The 21,246-nt window shown below is 39.5% G+C and overlaps 2 long non-coding RNA genes across 3 annotated transcripts; one reads left to right on the top strand and one right to left on the bottom strand.

The window, feature by feature from the left end:
• The first annotated feature begins 630 nt into the window (after positions 1–630).
• LOC138971350 (uncharacterized) lies at positions 631–20,297 on the top strand. Of its 2 annotated transcripts, XR_011457230.1 has the most exons (3): positions 631–1,170; positions 16,331–16,479; positions 16,858–20,297. It is a non-coding gene; the product is annotated as an uncharacterized lncRNA (long non-coding RNA). The 2 variants fall into 2 exon arrangements; XR_011457228.1 differs by lacking the exon at positions 631–1,170 and having other exon boundaries at positions 15,825–16,479.
• LOC138971343 (uncharacterized) lies at positions 2,259–12,715 on the bottom strand. The gene is made up of 7 exons (XR_011457225.1): positions 12,263–12,715; positions 11,744–11,916; positions 10,933–11,108; positions 10,110–10,224; positions 8,699–8,807; positions 7,651–7,762; positions 2,259–4,374 (listed from the first exon to the last, which is right to left on the bottom strand). It is a non-coding gene; the product is annotated as an uncharacterized lncRNA (long non-coding RNA).
• Positions 20,298–21,246: the final 949 nt, after the last annotated feature.

Genomic DNA, 21,246 nt, shown 5'->3' with positions numbered 1-21,246 from the left:
CCAAAAACATATAAATATGTTATATTCGGATTAAAAACAAGCTCTGAAAATTAAAAATAGGAAAATTATGTTTAAATTTCCGAAATCGATTTGAAAACAATTTCATCTTATTCCTTGTCGGTTCCTGATTCAAAAAACATATAGATATGATATGTTTGGATTAAAAACAAGCTCAGAAAGTTAAAAACAATAGATACAGAATAATAATAATAATTATAATAAATGAGCATTTATATAGCGCAACATCATAACTTTACAATTATGCTCTTTGCGCTTGACACATTTAAAATTAAAACACAGTTATACAAGCATTTACATCTACATTCATAGTCAACAACGCTTAATTAAAAGCATACACCATCAAACATACATTACAAAAGATTCTTCACCTAACTAAGTAATAAAAACATGAATAAAATAGGTAGTAAAAAACAAGGAAATACCAGCTGAATACCCTTAATCAAACAGAACATGTTATCAACAATGCTGAAAACAGTCCTAGATGTTTATATACATTATCACTAAAACAACAAATACACTACATGTAGCCTACTGATGGACTGAGAAAACAAAATCAGGGGTTGTATTTCTTGAAGAGGTGCGTTTTAAGTGCTTGTTTGAATGCTTGGGGTGACTGAGTATCCTTGGCATTCGATGTCATTAATCCAACAAATAAGCCCACAAATTTGTGGGGCATATTTCCAGTTTGTGGACCACAAAAATAAGGCTAAAAATTTGTGGGCCACATTTCCAGTTTGTGGACCACAAAATGAAGGCCAAACCAAATGTGGGGCACAAAATGTGCGCCATAAAAATAAAGGCAAATAAAAGTAGTCCTTAAATAAAATATGAAGCAAGTTTTTGTGGACCATAAAATTCGATTGATCACTTTCCCGAGAAGTCGGTTTTAAGACACAATAAAACGCTCTTCCTCAGTGGAGTACAGAATAGGGGTGTTCAACACGTCCACCAGAGAAATAGTACTCATCGACAAAGAAGTTGAAACACTGACTGCCCTTCTGAAGGAATGCAATCGGGATGTGAATGGTACAGCTGATTTTGGACACGGTCTGCCTTGTAGGTTGGCGATGAATCGCACTGTACACCACAGGACATTTTCCTCCGTCAGTCTCACTGATTTTCATCATTTCGGTTTGGATCAACCAGCAGGTAAGTTATTGTTTTGAAAATCCAAGACATGACCATTGCAAACGTGGCCTTTGTAGAACTGAGCAAGATTTATCTGGTGTGTATGTGTGTGTTACTGAGTAACTGGGTGTGACTGAGTCACTGCATGAGTGTGTTTAATTGTTGTGTTCTGTACTGTATCTCTGTATCTGTGCGGTACGTCGCTGGCATCCAGATTGCTGGCTTTGGCGCGACGGGTGGGTGTGCGCAGCGATGTCGTTTAGCGACGGCTGGTTGTCAGCGCCGACTTGAATGCCTCAGTAGAGGCTGAGTGGACAACTGTGTTCCCAAGTAAAAAAGTACCACACTATGTACTATAGTATACTATAGTAAAAGTACTATGGTATACTATAGTTTACTATAGTACAAGTACTATGGTACATTGAATTGTACTATGGTATACTATAGTTTACTATAGTACAGGTACTATGGTACATTGAATTGTACTATGGTGTACCATAGTTTACTGTAGTACTAGTACTATAGTAAACTATAGTACAAAAAGTACCATAGTACAATACATTAGTGTGTACTATAGTACATTGTGGTACATGTACTATAGTAAACTATAGTACAGTTAAATGTACTATAGTATTTTGGTCACTTTTTTGCAAAAATGTACTCTAGTAAACTATAGTTTACTATAGTAAACTCTAGTTTACTAGAGTACATGTACTATAGTTTACTAGAGTAAAATGTAGTACAGCGTGGTATTTTGGTCATAGTACATTTGTACTATAGTACTTGTACTATAGTTTACTATAGTACAGCGTGGTACTTTTGGCATGGTAGATTTGTACTATAGTACTTTCACTATAGTTTACTATAGTACAGTGTGGTACTTTTGTTGCTGTATATTTTGTACTATAGTACTTTTACTGTAGTTTACTATAGTATACTGCAGTACTTTCTTGAAAAAGTACCATAGCCTTAAAAATTACGCTGGATGTAAATGTGGCCCCAATTTTTGCTGAATCAATTGTGTTGTGTGAATTGAATGTGTGTGTGCACGATCAGGCCACTCGCTGCTGTCAATCTGTCACATTTGGTAGGAAAGTAAAGGTTCATCACATGTTTTAAATTTTATTTTTATTTTTCGGCAGAGCATTAATAGTCAAACTTATGTAAGAACATTTTAAAATATCCACTAACATGTAAAAGACAATTAAATAATAATTTTAAAAAAGGTGTCCATCTTGCACAGTGAGTAACCAAGCTGTTGATTTTTGGTAAATGTCCCAATGCAGAAACAGTTTTAATGCAATTTTTTATAACCCTGTTAACCAGAACAAGTAACAATAAAATGCACGAAACAGATTTATTATAGCAGTAGCACTCTTCTTTGTGGGAATTCATCTTTAGCACAACACATATTTTATCAAAATTATCTCCCCTACAGCCAAGTTAAATTTCTATGATTAGCTTTGAAAGTGACCATGCCTACATCAGTACATGAAAACTCTGTGAACAATCAAAGGAGACAATGATTGTCCCTATTATTGACCGGAACTCTACCCCAATCTGAACTTGAATAATGCAAACTATCAAGCTGACTTGATGTCATCTAACCCTGTATGTGTGTGACCTTACACAGATAAAGTTATTGAGTTACTTTCTTTCTTTATTTGGTGTTTAACGTCGTTTTCAACCATTCAAGGTTATATCGCGATGGGGAAAGGGGGGAGATGGGATAGAGCCACTTGTCAATTGTTTCTTGTTCACAAAAGCACTAATCAAAAATTTGCTCTAGGGGCTTGCAACGTAGTACAATATATGACCTTACTGGGAGAATGCAAGTTTCCAGTACAAAGGACTTAACATTTCTTACATACTGCTTGACTAAAATCTTTACAAAAATTGACTATATTCTATACAAGAAACACTTAAAACCATATGTACTCGATGACTATACACGCTAATTGCTTTACCAACAGCTGGAGACATGCTAAATTAAGTTCCCTGCAAGATATTGTGGTCTAGGACCCCTTAAATGTTGAGATATTTGAATTTTTATTTTGATCTAGATCGTCCTATTTATAGATTTGCCAACAGAGGGAACGTTGACGCAAGGGAAATAACTCCGCGTCTTTGTTGACATCCTCACTTTTTCAGAGGCTAGAACAAGCTGTAATGCATGTATATGGTCCGCGCATGGCGACATATCGTCATTACATGGTCTTATGGTGCGTTTGACATCGATTATGGGCAAACTACACTTTGTAAACACGGGAGCGCGTACATATGCCTTTAACAAGGGTAAAAGGAGAAACAGAATCCGTTAGTCGCCTCTTACGACATGCTGGGGAGCATCGGGTAGATTCTTCCCCCTAACCCGCGGGGGGTTATTGAGTTACAACGATCTTGCTTCAAACACATTCAAAATAATACCATTTCTCTGTTATTATTATTATTTTCTGTGAACTTAAAAGTTTATGAGGGTCAATTTTACATGGGTCACATCTACAGGTCATCCAACTTCAATAGCCTGTAAAGTATCAAAAATCTAGCTTTCAAAACACTTCAGAAAAATAAGAACACATGCTTTCGCAACACATCCTTGATATTTGTCAAAAATGTGGTTTTGAAAAAATGCCAAATGTGGTCATGTTTGAAATTGATCAAACCATAGCAGTATGTTAACTTTGTAAAGTCTATCCCGAAAACCATCCAAGAAAACAACAATGTTCAATTCTGTCTACCCATTGTAAGTCAGCCTAATTATGCTCCCCATCAGTGACATTCTCCTGACCTGGTGAGTCAAAACTCACTAAATGTCCAATGGAGAGTTTTCAGCATGCAACCAGAAAGTATATAGTGTGGCGTTATGTCCCTTTTTTCAAAACAGGGTTATATATGTGGCAATAATCACATGAAATGTTCTCTGTCCTCCACATTTGTTTGATTTGTGATTGGTGTCCAGATTATTTGCTACAGGCATCTGATTAAGTTTATTGTAGCTGCTGTCCGGTTCCCTTTGCCAGTGATATCTGCTTTCCTGTTCTGTAACTTGTATTCATGTTCGCCGATGGCACCCGCTGAATAGTTTTGGTTGTTCTCCAATGGCATCTAGCTAGCTGCTTTGACGTCTGTAAGTGGTATCAAGGTCCTTCACCATGCAGTCATCTGCTGGAAGTGAACAGGAGGCTCTCTTGCTTATGACACCCACACCAGAGCATGGAATGAAACCTGCAATGACACAGCAGTATGACTGAGAAAGCATGCAGACTGAAGCAAAGAGGGCCAAACTTTAAGAGAATGATAATGAAACCTAACTTAAAGTGCCGTGGCTTTTAGTGCATATATATCTAACTTTTAAAAGTTGTGTCCGTCTCTGTGTGTATCATGATGACTAAAGGCTCCGAAACAGCTGCACCGACTGAGACGGTGGTGGGGGTTTGAAACGTGCTGGTGCGTGTATGATTGTGCTTGCGTGTGTGCAGGCATGAATGTCTTTGTCAGTGTGTGTGTGTGTGTGTGTGTGTGTGTGTGTGTGTGTGTGTGTGTGTGTGTGTGTGTGTGTGTGTGTGTGTGTGAATTTATGAATACAATTGAAGGCACAGTAAGCCTCCCGTAAACCATCACAGATACGGTCAGGCTTTTACACACAGACTACAGTACAAACACCCTTTCATTTAAACACTCACCGATTGAGAACATCCTAGGTGCCCTCCATAAAGAGCGAACTATTTTCAAATAATTTCTTTTTGCGTGGTTTATCTTACCCCTGAGCCATCGTGAACCAGTCTGATCCAGTTTCCCTTTTTGACTCACATGCGAAGCAAAAGTGAGTCTATGTACTCACCCGAGTCGTCCGTCCGGACGTCCGGAAAACTTTAACGTTGGATATTTCTTGGACACTATTCAGTTTATTAGTACCAAATTTGGCAAGATGGTGTATGATGACAAGGCCCCAAAAAACATACATAGCATCTTGACCTTGCTTCAAGGTCAAGGTCGCAGGGGCCATAAATGTTGTCTAAAAAACAGCTATTTTTCTCATTTTTCCCATTTTCTCTGAAGTTTTTGAGATTGAATACCTCACCTATATATGATATATAGGGCAAAGTAAGCCACATCTTTTGATACCAGTTTGGTTTACCTTGCTTCAAGGTCAAGGTCACAGGAGCTCTTCAAAGTTGGATTGTATACATATTTTGAAGTGACCTTGACCCTGAACTATGGAAGATAACTGTTTCAAACTTAAAAGTTATTTGGGGCACATGTTATGCTTTTATCATGAGACACATTTGGTCACATATGATCAAGGTCACTTTGACCCTTATGAAATGTGACCAAAATAAGGTAGTGAACCACTAAAAGTGACCATATCTCATGGTAGAAAGAGCCAATAAGCACCATTGTACTTCCTATGTCTTGAATTAACAGCTTTGTGTTGCATGACCTTGGATGACCTTGACCTTGGGTCAAGGTCACATGTATTTTGGTAGGAAAAATGTGTAAAGCAGTTCTTAGTGTATGATGTCATTGCTAGGTTTAGTTATTTGACGTCAAGGTCATGTAAAGGGCAAGGTCAAGCATGTGAGTCGTATGGGCTTTGCCCTTCTTGTTTCACAATGTAGTCGTCAGTTAGTCATTTGAATGCGACTCCATGTGAGCTTATCTACAATAGCACGTTTTTATGCACGAAACAAACGGCTGTGGTTCACAAAAACTCTAGCGATGGTTTTTGACTGTTGAGAGGAACGGTGATACATGTATATGCATAAACCGCCGTCTGCTACGACCCTTGCGTGACCCTGCTTCCGGGCTTTTCTTTTTTCAAACTTTCACAACTTCGAATTGTACTGATCTTGTCTTGATAAAAAAAGAATTCTTTTATGATTAAAGAATCAGAGTTGCCAACTGATACGGATTTCCCGTATCGGATACGGATTTTTCGTGATTTTCGAGTGATACGGCGTATCACGGGGATTGATACGGAAAAACTTCATTGATACGGGAAATTTCAAAAATAACATTTGTAAAAAAAAAAAGGGGGGAGAAATATTCCGATTGGACGAAAGCGTGAGATCGGTTTCCGATCACGGTTCCGTTCATGTTTTGCTGTTCTTGAATGAGCTTCAATATTCCCCCGGCCTCCGAGTCCATGTCCGATGCTGATATCTTCGCGGCACTTGGTGCAAAACGCGAAATGTATGCCGCGTCTTGTCGATTCGGAGATGAAGTCATACTCTTGTTTGTAACTCTTTTCAAATTTTACAAGAACTTTCGGGCGCTGGACCGTTGTTTTCTTCATTTTGTGGTCGTCTGCTGCTGCTTCTTCTTCTGCTTCTCACCCACATTCGACTGAAGCGCATGCGCTAGCCACAAATCTCGCCTATTCTCGTTTAGTTTCGATTTTGATCACAGCGTTTGTGTGACGAAGCCTCGCGCTAAACGAGATTTCAGAAGTGAAACTACGCCGAGTACAGGCGCTTGAAAATACACTCCAGTCATTATTAACTATACTCGAAAAATGTTTAATCGGGAAACTTTTGCACTATTCGGGAAAATCCGGGACTGGACATAAAATCAGGAATGTGAAGAATGGATTTTGCCTGTGTTCATTATAGTTTATAGATAAATCATGAAATGATAATAAGAAAGCATATTCAATACACATCACTTTTTCATACAATTCAAATCAATGATTTTAGTTCATTATCAGAACAGAAGCACTGAAATCAGTATTGATTGGCATTTTATGATGAAATTGATTGATCTTTATACTATGCACCTCACTACCATAAACACAACTTTCAAATTCTGCCTTACGCGGTAATACCGCGGTGCCGCGCGCTATGTACAGTTTTTTGGCCTGATGATACAGTTTTTTGGTAATGTGATACAGGAAAACATTGATAGGGGTTGACATGTATGGAAGAATGTTTGTGTGACAAGCTGTCAATTTATTATTTAGATTTTAAAAGTTAGGTCTAGCGCAAAAACGCACCACGGTCCAAAAACATTCTGATAATCATCGATCCACGGCTATCGCCAGTTTACATCGATAGAATGAGACCCGAAGGGAAGTAACTCATTTTTGACCTGAGTTCAATCGGCAAAATTAATTCTTTAAAAATTGCTCGCTCTTTACGTAGGGCACCTAGGATATTCCCGTTTGGTGAGCGTTCAAATGGAAGGGTGTTTGTACTGTGTGTAAAAGCCTGACAGTATCTGTGATGGTTTACGGGAGGCTTACTGTCCGGGCGTGATTTCCGGTATTGAATATTCATAACAGCCGTCCAGCACCAAAACGAGGCGCCATTGTTGTAGAGGACCAAGTCCACGAAAATAAATTCTTTGAAAATGTTTCACGCTCGACAGAAAGCAGCCAGGATGTTCCCGTTCGGTGAGCGTTCAAATGGAAGTATGCTTGTACTGTATGTAGACGCTCGGGGAGCTCTGTGATGGTTTACGGGAGGCTTACTGTGCCTTTAATGTATATACATCTATACACACCCAAGAAGATAAGGCGCTCAGCAGGTCTGCACTCATGTTGATCCATTATGTCGGAAACAGGCAGAATTGGATCCTCCACCCGACAGTCACTGAGCTACAGTGCTGCTCTCAGCTATAAGCAAGAGAAAGCAGCTTGAGTGTTTCATCGCATATAATTCCAGTGTTTGCATACTCCATAGCGATTAGCTGAAACTATTTAGCTAAAACATTAAACTATTATCAGTGGAATACCAAAGGGGTGGCATATGTCATCCAAAATATAAGGCAATTTAAAGTGTGATTGACGGGACAGAAGCGTTTCAATGATACAAATAGAGAACACTACATAGTCTACTGTGTGTTACTGGGTTTACACAAGTAAAAGTGAATATTTTTTCTTCTTCTGTTTCTTCGTTCATGGGCTTAAGACTCCCACGTTCACTCATGTGGATTTTTACGTGTATGGCCGCCATTCAGACAGCATATGCCAATTTCGGGGAAGGCATGCTGGGTACTTTCGTGTTTCTATAACCCACCGAACTCCCACATGGTTTACAGGATCTTTTCCGTGCGCACTTGGTCTTGTGCTTGCGTGTACAATGCGCCCGTCGTGAATATTTCAATATTTGAAAAGCAGTAAGTGTAAATCTGGTGCCACACAGCAAGCCATGAAGTATTCTGTTTTCAATTCCTATGTACCGGAGAGATAACCCATGTAGTAACTAAACCATACACGCACATATGGGCATATCATTGAGGTCATGGCAAGCTGGTCTGGCAGGGACCTTATATATTCCACTGCTCATGATTACAAAGTCACAGATGCAAAGTCATTCTCGTAACACGTTTGGGCTTGCCATTTTCTCGCGAGTGTTTTGAGAATGAAGTTTGTCTCGGAGATTTTGCATAAGCAATGGAAAATGACATCCCTGACAGACATGTTGTTTGAACCAACCTCATTTACATGATAGACACGCCTGTGAAGAGATGGTTCATTTATCACATCATGACACATGGGTGGTATCTCTCAGGTAGGCAAAACAATATATATCTAAATGCACCAATTTACCTCAAGCACTCAGCAGGTCTGCACATATGTTGATCCATTAGGTCAAAAAACCACCAGAACTCGATATGTTGTCCTAAAGTCACAGATATAGTGGAACCCCCCAAGGATCCTGAAAAAATAATTAAAAATGAAGAGCCAACACTTGTACAAATTATCTGTCTTTGTACATACAAGCACATACACAAATAAATCTGCTTGCACTATGCTGGCTTTAGGCATGTGTAATAAAATTATTTTGGGGGAGCTTCTCGATTCAACCGGGAACTTTTGTTGTTGTCAAAAGCAATTTATGCCTCAAACATTCTCCCACTCTAAGACTGAACTATGCATTCAGTATGTGTTGATATCTGACTTAAACTCACAAAAATAACAAAGGCTAGTTTGTAAAAAGACACTTGTTTGTTTGTTTATTTGTTGCTTAACGTCCAGCCGACTACGCAGAGCCATATCAGGACGAGGAAGGGGGGGATGAAGGGGGCCACTTGTCAAGCGATTCCTGTTTACAAATGCACTAACCCATTACTTGTGTCCCAGCAGGCTTTAGTAAAACTAAATTAATACCTACTGGAAGATTACCAGTTTCCAGTATGTTAAAATAGGCTTAACCTATCTACTGCTGGACTTACATCAGAACACTAACAGATTAAACTATACATGAATCGCGAGACAAGCGGCAAGAGAAGAGATTTTTGGAAAAAATACAGGTGAATGAGCAAGAAGGCAGAAAAAGGAAAAGAATTCATGAAGAAAAAGAGAGCATGACAGGAAAGAGGAACCAAAAATCTACCTAACAGCAAACTAGAAAGCTCCTGCGGTTCCAAAAACAGGAGGGGCCTTTAATTTCATAACCGCAGTGCCCCACTGCGGGAGTAAAAAGACACTGATTTGAAAAGAAAATTTAAATTCAATTACATATTATTATGTATTATATAATCTGTTCTGGGGCTTTTTTCCAGGTCTTTTAAAAAAGGATGTTCACAAACAATAACAAACACATTTTCAATCCAATGAATGTTTGCAGCACTGTCAGCCGGACAGAAATGACAGTATGTTGACAAAGCCGTGATAAAAACATAACCTGCAGTCCTACCTTAGCGCAAAGAAGTATGAATGGTCTCTGTGTACTCTACAATCTCTGACTGTGGCCCTATGTAAAGGTCGAAAAGAGCTGGCTGTGCTTGGCCATTAAGAAAAATTTCAGTTAATTCAGATTTGTACAAGGAGAGCATAAAAGCATATATTCACAGCATGTATGTCTTGTTATTGCTATAGGTCTATATATCTATGCCACAATGACACAGCAAATACGTACATTCATACAGACATATTCATTTACTCATATAATTTAAATTATATAGCACCACAGGAATATGTTAATATCAAAATCTAATATGAAATTTCCTACACACACCCATGAAGTTCAAGCCCTAAGCAGTTCTGCACACATGTTGATCCAGGAGGTCCAAACACACCCTGCACTTGTTGTCCAACAGTCACTGCTCCAGTGAAACCCTCCATTTAGGACCCTGAAAGATATAACAAGTTCCATAAAGTGATACAAAACTCTTTGTTGTTGTCCTTATCTGCTGAAGGAGCACCTCCTGTCGCTTCACAACATCTGTAACACAAGAGAGGACTGAGTATCCAGCCAGAAATTTCATGACTGTATTTTTATAATGATGATCAACAAAACTTTTTAGGGGCTGTTAAAATGATATGACAAATATAAAGTCAGATGCACTTCACCCATTGTTATACTTAAACATAGAACTAAGGCTTGCTCATACAGTGGAACTCCCCTTGTTAGACCTCAAAATATCTGAGAAAAATAGGCCTTAAAAAGGACCCCTGGGTGTCTTAAAAAGGCCGTTGATTGATGATTCACAAAGGTTATTCACAGAAAATATGAAAAAAGCAAGGTCCTAAAAGTGAGTGTGTCTTTAAGTGTGTGTGTCTGTCTGTGCATCACAATTAAGGGCTAAACAAAAACAAACACACACCCAAGAAAAGCAAAATTTGTTTGAAAATTTGATCAAACTCCAAGACAGTGAATCAAACAAGAAATGTCCATCACTGATTCAGACGCAGTTTATATTTGAATGTATGTGTGTGTGTTGCAAACATTACACAAAAGTGGATCATAAATACCAAATTCAGCTAATGCTAGTACCGTATTGCAAATTACATTAAATTTGAAATGAAATTTTATAATTTGTTGTTAATAATTTACTTACTGGTTAAAGAGTACAACTTTTCACAATTTCAGCACAGAGAATGGAATCCTTGGTGTCTGCTTCCTTTTCTATCTGAATGACTCATTGGTACAGCCATCTGTCATCACCCTGCCGACTGTTTTTTTTGACCTGGAGTCCAGAAGCTTCCCCACCAACTCAGGCAGTTTTGTTTTTCACTAAAAGTAAAAGAATAAAGGTCAAATAGATTTGCACAAAGGAATAAAAAGAGGTTTTCTAGTAATCCAAATAAAGCATGCAGAAATAAAAACACAAAAAGTAACATCAAACAGTTTTGCCTCTTGTGCCCCCAAGACACTGGAATAATTACAGGCCACCAGATAGGCCGTCCATCACTGAAAGTGAACAGAAAAACTTGATGTTTAAATATGTGTGTGTGTGTCAGTGTGTGTGTGTGTCAGTGTGTGTGTGTGTGTGTGTGTGTGTTATAGTTTTTATAGTTTGCCCATAATCGATGTCAAACGCACCATAAGACCATGTAATGACGATATGTCGCCATGCGCGGACCATATACATGCATTACAGATTGTTCTAGCCTCTGAAAAAGTGAGGATGTCAACAAAGACACGGAGTTATTTCCCTTGCGTCAACGTTCCCTCTGTTGGCAAAATCTATAAATAGGACGATCTAGATCAAAATAAAAATTCAAATATCTCAACATTTAAGGGGTCCTAGACCACAATATCTTGCAGGGAACTTAATTTAGCATGTCTCCAGCTGTTGGTAAAGCAATTAGCGTGTATAGTCATTGAGTACATATGACTTTAAGACAAGAGTTTAAAATGTCACTTACTTGTCCCTGTCAGTGTAAACTTTCAGCACAAAGAAGAATGGAAACATTGGTGTTTTTGTCGGTTCCGTTCCAATTGAATGATTTGGTACAGCCATGCCATCAAGTTGATCAACCAGCTCACTGTTCCTGTTACCAGTTCAACCTCTTTTCCACATTGCCGACAGATTTTTAATCTGAAAGTGAAAAAGTCATGTATACATGTTTTCAAAATGAGAATTTACAAGTAAACAGTTAACGAAATAGTCCGCTTCTGTCACGTACTCCCCACGAACAACGCTATACGTGGGGCAGCCAGATCCAGATAGAATCAACAAACAAGTAAAACTCAAAGTAAAAAACATCAAACTCAAACTCAAAGAGAAAAAAACCAACCAGACGGCCCAATGGTCACTGTAATTGTATCAGATTCAGATTCTCACAATGGTATAAACTTTGCAAATCTCAAAAATAGTCGGATACGGGTAGTGACAGTGATAGTGAAAAAGAGTTGTGGGAGCTGTAAAGAATAATTATACGTACTCCTCACTCGATAGTCGATGACTTGGCAGTTACAGTTGCAAATCACTCGATAACTCCTGAGCGAATCTGGATACGATTACGTGGAAAACTCTTGAAGGCTTACTTCTCAGTCCAGATCCATCTTCTGCTCTCTGAATTATGGTTACACTCTCTTGGTGGGTTCCTTTCGTGATGTTGTAGCCCGCTTTTTTCCAATCTCCCTGGTGCAAACTCTTTCTTGTGAGTTGAAGTTCGTTCGTTGAAAATCAGTTACTAGTGCTGTCCCTTGATTTACTTCGGAGTGGTCTCCTCTTCGATTTTAAAGGGACATAACTCTCGCATGCTAACCCTTTCTTCGTATCGAAAGTAGCCGGCTCAGTTTGTTTTTGTTTTTGTTTGGTCTTGTGTTTGATGACTTTGCTAGTCCAATATTTTATGTATATATATACTCAACCAAAACTTAAATGTTTTTACTAGCTATTCAATTGTATGAGTTACAGTTCCTTTTAGGTACTGCTCCAGGGGCGGACCTAGTTGTGAATAAGGGGGGGGTTCCAAATTGGAGCAGGGGTCCAGGGGCCGCTCAGGCCCCGGTGGGGTCCAGGGGCAAAGCCCTGGTGGGGGGTCTGGGGGGCAAAGCCCCTCATATGCTGAAGGAATTTTATTTTTTTAGGTCAATCGGAGGCCTCTCCTGGAAGATAACAAGGTATCTATTCAGTAAATATGCGTGTACAAATATGTGCACCTTTGACTTTGAGAAGGCAATGTGCTATTTTATATGAACTACTATTTCAGTATAACTAATCATTTCAAAAATAATTCACACATTTTAGTTCATGCTTGTTATCAGCAAGAATGAATTTTGATATTAATCTGAGCTATGGCTGATTTTGTACACAAACGCTAAGGAAAATGGGTTCATGTTGCATTTGGAAGGAAGGAAAGTACAAGCGCTTTATTTTTTTACTAAAAAAAAAATAAAAAAAAAACCGATGGGGGGGGGGGGGGGGTTCCGGGCACCCAGGAACCCCCCCCTAGGTCCGCCCCTGCTGCTCTGTTCATTTTAGCATGTGCATGGATAAGCAACGCACACAAGTGTGTGTGTGTGTGTGTGTGTGTGTGTGTGTGTGTGACGGTGTGTGAGTTTACGCAGTATGTGTGTGTATGGGGGATGTGTGTGTGGGGGGATGTGGGGGTATATATATGTGTGTGTGTGTGAGTGTGTGTGTGTGTGTGTGTGTGTGTGTGTGTGTGTGTGTGTGTGTGTGTGTTTCGGTAAGCGAATGTCAGCGGTTTGTGTGTGTGCATGCGTGTGGGCGTGAGTGCGGCATGTGCGTGTGCGTGCGTGTGTGTGTGTGGGTGTGCAGTCTTTTGCTAACGTTTACAATTATTCTCTGTATATGTTCCAAGGCAGGGTGGACTAGGCAAAGAGGAGAGAGGGGGGGGGGGGGGGTTGCCAGTGGTGGTCCAGGGCACAGTGGTCCAGGGGGATGTTCTCCCTGGCGGGGTCAAGGGGCAGAGCCCCTTGTGGGGGTCAGGGGGCTTTGCCCCCTGAAGCTGATGGGTAGGTCATATTCTGAGATAGGAAAATGGTCGCTCCTTGCATGAAACGGCATAAAATAAACAATAATAAAAAATGTTTTAAATAAGTGAGGTACATGTTTAGGCTAGGGGGGGGGGGTTCCGCAACCCCCATAACCCCCCCCCCCCCCCCCCCGGTAGTCCGGCCCTGCAAGGACAGGTTGGAAGATGAGGCTAAGCCTAAAACCTTTATCCTGACGTAATAATATCCTCTCTCTCTCTCTCCTCCCTCTCTCTCCCTCTCTCTCTCTCTCTTTTCGCTCCTCTCTCTCTCTCTCTCTCTCTCTCTCTCTCTCTCTCTCTCTCTCTCTCTCTCTCTCTCTCTGTGTTAAGCATTCGATGTGTACATATTCTATAACTTTTTTTTAAAATCTCATATTGTGTGTGTGTGTGTGTGTGTGTGTGTGTGTGTGTGTGTGTGTGTGTGTGTGTGTGTGTGTGTGTGTGGAATGTCCGTGTATATGATGTGATTAGAATAGGGGAGCCTCTCTGCATGGGTGAAAAAACACTTGTTTGTAATGCTTGTATGCCACAACGCTCTCTCTGTCTCTCTCTGTCTCTCTCTCTCTCTCTTTCTCTCTCTCTCTCTCAAATTATTTAAAATGAAACAATATTGTACACACAGCAAACTTCAGTCAACTTCAGGTCAAACCAAGAACTTTGCACTTGATCCTACATGAAGAATTATTTTGGCAAACGTTAAATTTAACATAAAAAAGGTATTGTTTCAAAATTTCACTGCAGACCATTTTACTAAGCGTTTCGGGCGGGCGGGAAATAGCTCAGTCGGTAGCGGCGCTGTCTTCAAAACCAGTTGTCGCAATCGGCGTAGGTTCGATCCCCACGTTCGGCGAGGGATTTATTTCCCAGAGTCAACATCGTGCAGACTCTCCTCGGTGGCCGCATGCACACGATAAAGAACCCAAGTTCACAGCGAAAGTGTCAGGGCTCGGAAACATGAATACACGCATGCAGGAAACAAAATGTGTGGGTATCGCCGTATACTGTATGGCAGCTCGCTTTCCCCATGGAGAAAGCAGCCCGAATTTCCATGAGGGCAACCTCACAGGACTATATAAAATCTTATCCTTATCGTAACCTTATCCTTTAACTTTTAAAGCAATTGTTAAATTCTCTTTTGAAAACTTTTTTGTGAGAAGCGTTCCAAGGTAACGTTAATGAAATATTAATTTCACATTTGATGCTAACTGTTTACAAAAAACTAACTATACAGTTTATGTACATCTTACGTTACAAAAGTCCTTTCTCCTAAGTGAATATGTGCGTACCCACGTGTTTGTGTGTGTGCACGTGCGAGCGTGTGTCAGTGTGACTGTGTGTGTGTGTGTGTGGTGTGTGTGTGTGTGAGCACAAAGTATTCCTACGTGTATTTTGCAAATGCACAGTTAACAAGTTTGAAAATATCTCATGTCATCTCCAACAAACGGCTTAATTCACACACACGCACGCACAAAACATAATAAATCTTATATGTACGACTACCTTGTAAAAACACACACAACACGTTTACATGCACAATTACTGGTGATATCAAACACAATTTTAAAAACAATGTTTTTTAATCAACTTAATTTCAACAACAAAATTGTTATGCTTAGCTGATAAGTTATATTAATAAAACAATAAAAATAAAAACACAAAATGCATGTATACTATTACTACTATACTGTACCGCAGTACTATGTACTGTTGTACTATAGTACAAAATACCATAGTACAAAGTACCACAGTGTACCATAGTACAAAGTACTTCGTACTATAGTACTACTGTAGTACAGGGTACATTCACAAAAAAGTACCATAGTACAAAGTACTAGGTACTATAGTACTACTGTAGTACAGGGTACATTCAATAAAAAGTACCATAGTACAGAGTACTATGTACTATAGTACTACTGTAGTACATGGTACATTCACTAAAAAGTACCATAGTACAAAGTACAAAGTACTCTACTGTACCACAAAGTACTATAGTACAGGGTACATTTACTACACAGTACTATAGTACAAAGTACCATGTACTACAATATGTACTAGAGTACATGGTACATTTACTATAGTTTACTATAGTACAGGGTACATTTACTATAGTTTACTATAGTATACTATAGTACATCGTGTGGTACTTTTTCAGCTGGGTTGTCCAGGTGATTCCACTCTATTGTGGATCGTGGGAAGAACGACTGTCTGTATTGTTCGGTGTTGCAGCGTGGTACAGCGAAACACCTGTTGTTGTTTTTTTATATAATTGTCTATGGGGTTGCTACTAACCTTTTTTTACTCAAGTTTATAAAATGCTTGATATATCTGTAATCTACATGCACAGAATCAAATGCTGCTGTATCAGTGTATGAACTATGGTTGTAAATGAATAAACAAAACAATTACTGAATTAGTGAGTGATTTGGCTCTGATAGTGAAGTTGAAATAGTACTTATTTCATTTTCAAGACATGTTATGTTAATATTGTTCTGGGTTTTTTTTCAGGCCTCCCGAGAAACCAGAGATGATGTGCATCATTCATACAGCTCCTGTCTTCCAGTTCCAACAGTTTACCTTTAAACATGGATACATGTACTGGAGAGGTATCAGGATGACTTGGCGTGGTGCTTTACATTACAGACTACCCCTGAAGAGTAAGTTACACATTTCTTTACCACTTACAGCTTTTGCTTGTCAAATCTGTATGGTAAAATTTATTTATATATATATATAGTAACATTAGGTATTGGTGATGGTAGTCTGAAGCTATAATTATATATATATATACTGATGTAGATAATTCAGCATGGCACCTGTAATATTACAGAACAATATTTACAGTTTAGTTCATAGTTGTCACTGTCAATATCACCCACACCATTCTCCATCCCACTGATCTTGTGAAGAACAAGTATTACCTTCCCGCACCCCCACCCCCAACACACACCCTCTTCTCGATACCCAAAACATATCCCCATCAGCGCACAGCAAAGTCTGGATGTGCTCAGTAATACATTTTCTTTATTTTCCAGGAAGTGAGGTGCCGAGATATGACGTGCAGGCAGCTTGCAGAGGGGTGCCTGGCTTTGCTGCGGATGATGATCAGATTCAGTTCATTCTCTGCTGACAGAGCTCCCAGAACTGCTTTAATATAGTCCATCTGAAGATGCTTACACTTACAGAGGTTTTCTGTTGCCTTAGTGGTGAAATGAACATGTAACACATTAACAATAACATTCTACACAAATAGTGTGTGGTGCGGTGTGGATCAAGGGTACATTTTGACTTATGTAAGTTGTCAATTCAGCTAAATACAGGTAGTGTTTGGTATGCAGATATTTTCTTACAGCAAACAGCGGTTTGTTTGTTTTTGAGTCACTTGAGAAAAAGTGACTCTATGTAATCGGTCAGTGTTAGTCTGTCCGGCCGGCCGGCCGGCCGTCCGTAGACACCACCTTAACGTTGGACTTTTCTCGGAAACTATCAAAGCGATCGGGCTCATATTTTGTTTAGTCGTGACCTCCAATGACCTCTACACTTTAACGATGGTTTCGTTGACCTTTGACCTTTTTCAAGGTCACAGGTCAGCGTCAAAGGAAAAATTAGACATTTTATATCTTTGACAAAGTTCATCGGATGTGATTGAAACTTTGTAGGATTATTCTTTACATCAAAGTATTTACATCTGTAGCCTTTTACGAACGTTATCAGAAAAACAAGGGAGATAACTAGCCTTTTCTGTTCGGCAACACACAACTTAACGTTGGGTTTTTCTCGGAAACTATAAAAGTGACCGGGCTCAAATTTTATGTGAACGTGACTCCCAGTGACCTCTACACTTTGACGTCTGCTTTGGTGACCTTTGACCTTTTTCAAGGTCACAGGTATGTCTTGAAGGAAAAAAATTGAAATATCATATCTCTGAAACTATTCATCGGATTTGATTCAAACTTTATAGGATTATTCTTTACATCAAATTATTTACATCTGTAGCTTTTTACAAACGTTATCGGAAACACAGGGGAGATAACTAGCCTTTCCTGTTCGTCAACACACAACTTAACGTTGGGCTTTTCTCGTAAACTATAAAAGTGACACAGCTCTAAGAGTAACAAATGTTAGTGTGTCTACTGTTAATATGATTGCTTCGAAAAAAAATTAATGATGCTAGTTTATGTGAATTAAGTTATTGATGGGGTTTGTTTATGTGAGATTAATGAGAGTATTTTTAATGCCAAGGTAAATATTTTGTTGCTCGATCCATGCAATCTCATTCTTCAGGTATGCATTGTGTTGTGAATAGCAATTTCTTCCTGTCCATCTGATGCCTCATATAATATTCAGAACTGCGAAAGTGACTCGATCGAGCGTTTGCTCTTCTTGTTACTACATAAAGTGGTATTATCTTTTATGTTGTTTGAGTGCTTTAAGTTAAGCTGTTCACAGCCAGTATTTTACACACAGGCTTAGCTTTGGGAGATGTGTGTGTATGTTTCAGTCAATGCGTGTTCATGTATAGACTTTGTTTGCAATATTAGAATTTAGATCTTTTAACTGCATTATGCACATGAAACCCCCCGCGGGTTAGGGGGAGTCCCATATTGGTTGGGACGAGAAAGAATTTACCCGATGCTCCCCAGCATGTCGTAAGAGGCGACTAACGGATTCTGTTTCTCCTTTTACCCTTGTTAAGTGTTAATTGTATAGAATATAGTCAATTTTTGTAAAGATTTTAGTCAAGCAGTATGTAAGAAATGTTAAGTCCTTTGTACTGGAAACTTGCATTCTCCCAGTAAGGTAATATATTGTACTATGTTGCAAGCCCCTGGAGAAAATTTTTGATTAGTGCTTTTGTGAACAAGAAACAATTGACAAGTGGCTCTATCCCATCTCCCCCCTTCCCCCGTCGCGATATAACCTTCGTGGTTGAAAACGACGTTAAACACCAAATAAAGAAAGAAAGAATGCACATGCAATGTGTTAACCCATGACTTTTTCTTCCTTTGAATCCTAGTCAGTACTGTCTTTATCTTGTTTAAAATTTTCATTGGTTCTATTTTTGGGTCGTTCTGGTGCATCCTGGATGGTTCAATTCATTCTTATGTTGTGCTGAAATGTTGCTTTTGTAATACCAAGTCTGCCAAGATTTTGTCTTTCACTTGGATGTGGTGAACTTATTTTTTAAAGGCCTGCTTTGCCTCATTAAAACACTTTGCCTCACTGTGTCAGACCTTCATCAGGCTTTTTGCATGGGATAAGAAAATCCTTCCACTTGGTCACATAGCAAAAGTCAGCACCCTGACTTCTTAGTGTGGTGATGTCTTTTCTTATTAATTTATTTCCCCCAAAAGGCATAAGTGTTTTAAACAAAATTATATCTTACAGCTACAGTGGAACCCCCCTTTTAAGACCTCCAGAAATCTGAGAAAATCAGGTCTTGAAAAGGAGGGTGTCTTAAAATGGAGGTAAATTTACAGAGGTTATGAACAGAAATTCTGAGAAAACAAGGTCTTAAAATGGAGGGGGTCTTAAAAGGGGGGTTCCACTGTATGACTATTGGGGATTATGTGTTTGTAAAGATAGAGCTGAGAATCCTACACAGAATTCTGTGCATAGAAGGCGGCCTGAATCTTGACCCACACTGCTGGCATGACCTTCATAGCTGCATTCAACGCTTTACTTTTACGCTGGTAACTTTACGGTTGCTCTCTCTCTGGCTTGTATTGTATGGGGAGATTTATATAGCGCTTGACGTGACGTTTTCTCTAAGCGCTTTACATATTAATTTCTGCCGTGTGAGATGGAATTTTTTACACAATATATCACGCATTCACATCGGCCAGCAAACCTCAAGCCTATTAGGGCGAGCATTCACCTTTCACGGCCTTTATTCCAAGTCACACGGGTATTTGGTGGACATTTTTAGCTATGCCTATACAATTTTGCCAGGAAAGACCCTTTTGTCAATCGTGGGATCTTTAACGTGTAAACGAAGGGACCTCGGTTTTTCGTCTCATCCGAAAGACTAGCACTTGAACCCACCACCTAGGTTAGGAAAGGGGGGAGAAAATAGCGGCCTGACCCAGGGTCGAACACGCAACGTCTAGATTCCGAGCGCAAGTGTGTTACCACTCGGCCACCCAGTCCTAAGCATTGAGCATTTTTATTTCAACCAAGGGGAAAAATTAAATGCCTCTGCAGAGATTCGAACCTAGGACCTAGATTTTCAGGCCGATGTCCTAACCACTAGGTGTTTTTTTTTTATTGTAAGATGGATATATATGTCTAGCAGATGCAGCTACATGTACAAATGTGCCAAATTAGAACTTGCATTCTCAGCCTATAATCTTTGGCCATTCATGTGAGTACTAAATATTGTGAATGCATGTGAGACTGCCTTGTTTTACTTTTGTGAAATGTGTGAACTCACTTTGTTTACATCTTTGTGTTAATAAATGCAGTTTATCAGTAACCTCTGTTTGTTTCTTCTGCAAGTATGTCAAATGGCCCACACACACCCTCATGCGCACAGACACACACAAAATCAGATCTCAAGTGTAAGTATTCTTTTTGCAGTTTTATTTTAATGCCCATAATCAGTCAAACAAATATATCATCACACTTGCACCTAAGCTTAAAGGCACAGTAAGCCTCCCGTAAACCATCACAGAGCTCCCCGAGCGTCTACATACAGTACAAGCATACTTCCATTTGAACGCTTACCGAACGGGAACATCCTCATCCTGGCTGCTTTCTGTCGAGCGTGAGAAATTTTCAAAGAATTTATTTTCGTGGACTTAGCCTTTACCAATAATGGCGCCTCGTTTTGGTGCTGGCTGTAAGCCTCCCGTAGACTACTGTCAGGCTTTTATAGTACACACAGTACAAACACCCTTCCATTTGAACGCTCACCAAACGGGAACATCCTAGGTGCCCAACGTAAAGAGCGAGCAATTTTTAAAGAATTAATTTTGCAGATTGTCAAAAATGAGTTACTTCCCTTCGAGTCTCATTCAGAAAAGCCCGGAAGCAGGGTCACGCAGGGGTCGTAGCAGACGACGATTTATCAGTACATATCGCCGTTCCTCTCAACAGTCAAAAGCCATCGCTAGAGTTCTTGTGAACCACAGCCGTTTGTTTCGTGCATAAAAACGTGCTATTGTAGATAAGCTTACATCGAGTCGCATTCAAATGACTAACTGACGACTACATGGTGAAAAAGGGAAACTGGATCACACGGGTTCACGATGGCTCAGGGGTAAGATAAACCACGCAAAAATAAATTCTTTGAAAATTGTTCGCTCTTTACGGAGGGCACATAGGATGTTCTCAATCGGTGAGTGTTTAAATGAAAGGGTGTTTGTACTGTGTGTAAAAGCCTGACCGTATCTGTGATGGTTTACGGGAGGCTTACTGTGCCT

This window comes from Littorina saxatilis, linkage group LG1, assembly GCF_037325665.1.
Source record: "Littorina saxatilis isolate snail1 linkage group LG1, US_GU_Lsax_2.0, whole genome shotgun sequence".
Lineage (NCBI taxonomy): Eukaryota > Metazoa > Mollusca > Gastropoda > Littorinimorpha > Littorinidae > Littorina > Littorina saxatilis.
Note: the sequence above shows the minus strand (reverse complement) of the source record. Positions and strands in the feature narration are given on the sequence as shown.